The sequence below is a fragment of the Berghia stephanieae genome, chromosome 5 (assembly GCF_034508935.2).
Source record: "Berghia stephanieae isolate SIO BIC M18660-M18661 chromosome 5, UCSD_Bste_1.3, whole genome shotgun sequence".
Classification (NCBI taxonomy): domain Eukaryota; kingdom Metazoa; phylum Mollusca; class Gastropoda; order Nudibranchia; family Aeolidiidae; genus Berghia; species Berghia stephanieae.
In genome coordinates, this window is record NC_088364.1 from 69,765,724 (window position 1) to 69,772,415 (window position 6,692).

General features: G+C 36.5%; 1 protein-coding gene across 1 annotated transcript in view; it reads left to right on the forward strand.

Annotated features, from left to right (window-relative positions):
- Positions 1–3,019: 3,019 nt before the first annotated feature.
- Positions 3,020–6,692, forward strand: part of LOC144973514 (adhesion G protein-coupled receptor L2-like) — a 73,043-nt gene continuing 69,370 nt past the window's right edge. Inside the window, exon 1 of the mRNA XM_078916024.1 lies at positions 3,020–3,490. The gene's annotated coding sequence lies outside the window, so the exon portion shown is untranslated. The remainder of the gene's footprint in view (positions 3,491–6,692) is intronic.

The window sequence follows — 6,692 nt, forward strand, 5'->3', positions numbered from 1 at the left end:
GGAGAGAGAGTGTGTATGTGTGTGTGTGTGTGTGATAGAGAGAGAGAGAAAGAGAGAGACAGTGTGTGTGTGTATCTGTGTGTGATATAATATATATATATATATATATATATATATATATATATATATATATATAGAGAGAGAGAGAGAGAGAGAGAGAGAGAGAGAGAGAGAGAGAGGAGAGAGACAGAAGAGCGAGAGAGAGTGTATGTGTGTGTGTGTGTGTGAGAGAGAGAGAGGAGAGAGAGACAGAAGAGCGAGAGAGAGAGAGTGTGTGTGTGTGATAGAGAGAGAGAGAGAGAGAGAGAGAGAGAGAGAGAGAGAGAGAGAGAGAGAGAGAGAGAGAGAGAGAGAGAGATTGCAGTTATGGGAATTGATCGATAATGCGGCGATTGATCCTCGTACGGTGCTCCGTTTTGGTTAATTTTGGCAGATATTATAATTTGTAGCGGTCGTATCTGGAATGTTCTTTGTGTAATATTATATTATGCCGACGTGAACATATATGCAGGTCTGACATCCGAACCCACTTATGGGCCTAGTTTAACATTGTTGTAATGGACAATAATATGATTACCTATAATTATATAAAGTAAATGTTGCTGCTCGAGGATCGAAGTAATAAATAATAATGTGAAATTGAATGTAAGCTTCAATCTAATTACAAAAACAGATCAAATGAACGTTTCGGGTTTCCCCTTTTTCAACAAAACAGGATGAATGAAACACCACAGATGAATGAGATGAAGTGGTAGTGGCGTAGTTAAGATGAATCTTAAACCCGAAACGTTCATTTGATCTGTTTTTTGTAATTAAATTGAAGCTTACATTCAATTTCACATTATTATTTATAATTATATAATAACCTATGATTTTGCGTCATTTTTGTGTGTGCAGATTTCAACTACAACAATAATAAGCCCATAAGGAATTGGGTTATCAGACCTGTAAATAAGTGCACGTCGTATTCTGCCATTCGCGGTGCTATTGCCACTGTAGCTGCTTCTAAAGTTAACCATTGCAAAATATTAAATAAATTTAGTTGCCTTCTTATATTTGTGAATGTTTGTCTGTTTAATTTATTTTACTTTTAATTGTTTTTTTTTTTTTTTGGTTCTGTAATGAAATTGAAATTGATCTTTATATAGCGCAATATCCACTAAATGTGCTCAAAGCGCTTTATAAGGTCAACGCATCATTTAACATGTAGAACGGGACATGCCGCCTGTTGGCGATATTACAATTTTTCGGACAAAGACAACACTGTTAACGGCCAGGTACTCATTTTACACCCGAGTAGGGTGAGAGAATTTGAGTAAAGAGTATTTTCCAAGGACTCAACTATGCGCCGAGCGAGGCTCGAACACAGGACCTTCCGACCCGAAAGCGAGTTTCATACCACTAGACCACATAGCCGCACAAAAGAATCGGAAGCGCCCCATGAATTTGTTTAATAATGCTTACAATGGATGGAAGAGGAAAACTCGAGATGGCTCATCGTCTAGCTAATATCTCAAAGTAGTCGTAATGAGAATTTTCCTGTATTTTTCAAGATAAAAAGGATAGCAGTAATGATGATGTTGATGATGATGGTGATGATAATGATGATAATGATGATGATGGTGATGATTATAATGATGATAATGGTGATGATGATGGTGATGATGATGATGATGATGATGATGATGATGATTTCAATAAACACTGATATTTTGATATCCAAATGCATCTTTTATAAAAAAAAGGTTCAAAGGTTTAGTAGCCATCAGACTTACGCCAACGAATGTTTGAACGGCGTAATGTAATAAAATGGGTAACTGGTGCACCGTAGCTAAGAGGAGAAACTTGCAGGATGAGAGTGATTTAGAGACATACATACATGAGAACACACAAAAACACACAAACACACCGACACACACATAGTGGCACACACTTAACACACACAATAAATGCGTTTTACCATAAATGCCCATACCTCATCTATCTATCTATCTATCTATCTATCTATCTATCTATCTATCTATCTATCTATCTATCTATCTATCTATCTATTTATCTACCTATCTTTCTATCTATATATCTAACTATCAATCTATCTACCTACTTACCTGCATATTATAAATCTATCTATTTTTCTATTCTACTATATATCTACCTATCTATCTATACATCCATCTATCTATCTTTCTATTTATCTCTTTTGCTCATACAGAGACACACAACCAAACTCTCCCGATATATATCAATCTCTCTATCCCTATTTCCTCTTCTTTCACTCTATCTTTCCCCCACTCTATAACTGTGGGGGTTGCTTGAGCCTGGGATCGTAGAAATATTTCGAGTACAAACTCTCCTCAGCAAAATAACAAACAGAGGAATGTTGAAAACAAATAAATCAAAATGTGAGAATTGTAACGTCTGTATTCCTCGGTGGTTGGAGTCTTTGTTTATTGTTTTGTTGAAGAAGGATTTGTACCCGAAACGTCTATTATTTGTACCGTTTCCATCCGAAGTCTTTCCATTCCACCTTTCTTCATAGCTAGCTATCACCTCAGGAGAGAGAAACAAATAGAGAGAGAGAGAGAAAGAGAGAGAGAGAGAGAGAGAGAGAGAGAGAGAGAGAGAGAGAGAGAGAGAGGGAGAGAGAGAGATAAAGTCAGAATGAGAGATAGATAGATAGATAGATAGATAGAAAAGTAGACAGAGAGAGAGAGAGAGAGAGAGAGAGAGAGAGAGAGAGAGAGAGAGTCAGAAAGAGAGATAGATAGATAGATAGATAGATAAGTAGATAAGTAGAGAGAGAGAGAGAGAGAGAGAAGGAGAGAGAGAGAGAAAGAGAAGGAGAGAGAGAGAGAGAGAGAGAGAGAGAGAGAGAGAGAGAGAACAATTACTCACGTTTACACTCTCTCACTCTCACTCACTCCACTCACTCAGAACAAGGATACACATACACACGACTCACACAGTATGTCAGATCGAAGCGCATCGGGGAAGGGTGGTGGGGAGGCGGGAAGGAAGCGCCATTCCCAGATCGAATCAGCCCTGTTGTCGTTCGATTCTTTCACAGAAGATCGCAATGCCTTCGTGTTTACATAGCGTCGCTGAGACCCAAATGCTGCGGGCTTCTTGTGCTTTTATACGGTGGACACATTCGACACAGGAATAACACAGTTGCAGAAATAAAAAAGAGGAGACTGCTCTTGTAAACACGCAAAGATGGACTAAAAAGAAGTCGCGCGAAATTAAATGATTAAGCTAGTTAGCTACCTATGACATTGGCTCAAAAGAGCCGAGAGACAAAGTGAGTAGGTACTGAACTCCGAGGATGTATAGTATAGATGTGTCGTTGTGATGTGTGTTGCATTAACCATTTGATTAAATTGTAATTTGACAACACATCTTTTCATCCAGAGCGTTGACACACACAGTGATGGGACTCATCCTCAATGTTCCTTGGATATATTATATTTTCTCCTATTGATCTGATCAGGTTTGTTTACAATCATTTCAATCACTCTGTTATCATCGATAACTATAATATTGTCACCAGTACCGCGATCACTGTCATTGTCAGTGTCAGTCTCATCATGACTAATACTGCAAATATTGTCGTCGTCGTCGTCATCATCATCATCATCATCATCATCATCATCATCATCATCATCATCATCACCATCATCATCATCATCATCATCATCATCATCATCATCACCATCACCATCATCATCATCATCATCATCATCATCATCATCATCATCATCATCATCATCACCACCACCATCATCATCATCACCACCACCACCACAAGAGCACTCGCTTCACATGCAAAAGGATCGGGATCGAACCATTTTGAAGTTCACGGAAAGTACTTCTCGGTAGACTAGTGTCCTATCCGAGAATAGCAAACAATTTCTATTGTCCTTTTCACGCTAAAGAAACTGGAATAAACTCCGGCTCCAGATGGGCAGCGCCCCGTCTAGATATCGAACGTATGACCTCCAGGTTACCGGTCATCAATGATAACAATTTAACCAGAGATTAAAATATGAAGACGTGAAACTTAGGGGCTCCTTTCGTATGTAAGTGTTCCATGTCAAGTCGGTAAACATGGCATTTATGTATTGATAGTAAATAGTAAATAGTAAATAATGCATTTATATAGCGCCTAAACAACCACGTTAATCGTGCTCTGCGGCGCTTTACATAATAAAAATGTTTTAAAACAACAAAATTAAACATCACGACACTACATAATAAGCATTAATACAAAAACAAAATTTAAGCAACATCTATCATGAAAAATAAGCCTCACAGATCAACTCAGTGTTCAGACATTTCCTGAAAGATGATAAATTTTCATAGGCCTTTGTCCGAGGACATGAATGGTGTGTGTCTAATTAAAATACACACCATTTATTCCCGCTGTATTAATCGTACATATAGATAGTATGCAGATGACGTCACTCAGGCCTTTGTTATTGTTTTTGCCATCCGCGTTTGTGAGTTGTTCTCACTAAACTGTATTAACCAGACTATAAAAGTTCATGGTTACACAGAGTTTGTGTGTTGGTCCGTTATACTTCCGGATGGCAATGTTGTGAACTCCTTGGCCAAGCGCATTCTATCTATAGATAGTTCAAACTTGACGTCACTCGGGTCTTTGTTATTGCTTTTTGCCATCCGCGTTTATGAGTAGTTCTCACTAAACTGTATTAACCAGACTATAGATAGTATGCAGATGACGTCACTCAGGCCTTTGTTATTATTTTTGCCATCCGCGTTTGTGAGTTGTTCTCACTAAACTGTATTAACATGACTATAAAAGTTCATGGTTACACAGAGTTTGTGTGTTGGTCCGTTATACTTCCGGATGGCAATGTTGTGAACTCCTTGGCCAAGTGCATTCTATCTATACAAACGTTCGAGGATAAATATAGTTTTGAGTGTTGGTTCGTTTTACTTCCGGATGGCAATATTGTGAACTTCTTAGCCAAGCGCATACTATCTATACACAAAAAGTTTAAAGTCTAAGAGAATTTAGTGAGCAGAAATACAACTGAATACATTATATATAGAAAGCAGCGAAAACCCGTGCAAATTTCAATTGTATTACACTTTATAAACATGAGCGTGAGGATGTTTACCGACTTGACCCGATCTGACATAGATAATAATAATAATAATAATAATAATAATAATAATAATAATAATAATAATAATAATAATAATAATAATAATAAATGGCATTTATATAGCGCTTTACCCCGTTGTCACAGGCTCTAAGCGCTTTACAGTGATATAAAACAAAACATATTACAGTGAGACAAGTGTGAAGGAAACGTGATGCGAATTCAATTTAACAACAACAAAATATGAAAATAATATTGCAACCTTATGACGTAAAAAGATAAAACTTTAAGCGAGATTTGAACGTTGTCAACGAATCCGAGCATCTCACGTGTGATGGGAGAGAGTTCCAAAAATACGCATCGTCTGCTATTAAAACCCTATTGCCACTTAATAAACTCTGATTAAACCAAAGAGGTTAGCTGATACCGAATGGCAACATTGATAGAAGTTGTCATAATAATAATAATAATATAATGAACTTATATAGCGCCTAGTTCCAATTTGGAATTGCTCACTGGCGCTTTACATCAACACATCATGTATGATATACAAATATAGAACTGGCATGTTAAAACCACACAAATTCGATGATAACATAATATATTATAATAAAATACATACTAAGAGTCCAAATTATATGCCCTACAGAAAAGCTCAGTTTTTAACCGTTTTCTAAAGATAAGTGGATTTTCACTATTTTTAGTTTCAATACTGATGGAGTTCCACAATCGGGGGCCATGGTGGTCAAAGGATTTCTCATGAAAAACTAACGATTTTGGGGGTTCCCTTGGGATATTTAAATTAGCAGATCTTAAATTTCGACTGGGTTCATAAAGGTGGATAAGTTCCTGAAGGTAAACAGGAGCGGAATTGTTTAAGCAATTGAAAACATGGGTGAGTATTTTAAATTCAATCCTAAACTTTACAGGTAGCCAGTGTAGGTCCTCCAAAATCGGTGTTATATGCTCGCGCTTTTTAGATAACGTTACCAATCGAGTTGCTTTGTTCTGTATCTTTTGGAGTCGATTAATGACATTATTATCACAACCATAGAGCAAGCTATTGCAATAATCAAGGCGGGTAAGAATCAAAGAGACCACAAAAACCATAAATATATATGTGCGATATTTGCTAAAATATAAATAGGGTCCAGTTAAAATCACGATAAGCTGTGAATAAAAAAAAGTGTCGGACAAAGCAGAATGAAATATACATTAAAAATCCAAAAATTCTGCCCACCCCCTCGACTCAGATCTCTGGATTACTAGTAATAAGTGAAAATATAACATTTAATAATAATACTAATACTAATAGTACTACTACTCCTACAACTACTACTACTCCTTCTCCTCCTCCTCCTTCTCCTCCTCCTCCTCCTCCTCCTCCTACTACTACTACTACTACTACTACTACTACTACTACTACTACTACTACTACTACTACTACTACTACGACTACAACTACTACTACTAATAATAATATTAATAATAATAATAATAATAATAATAATAATAATAATAATAATAATAATAACAATAATAATAATAATAATAATAATAATA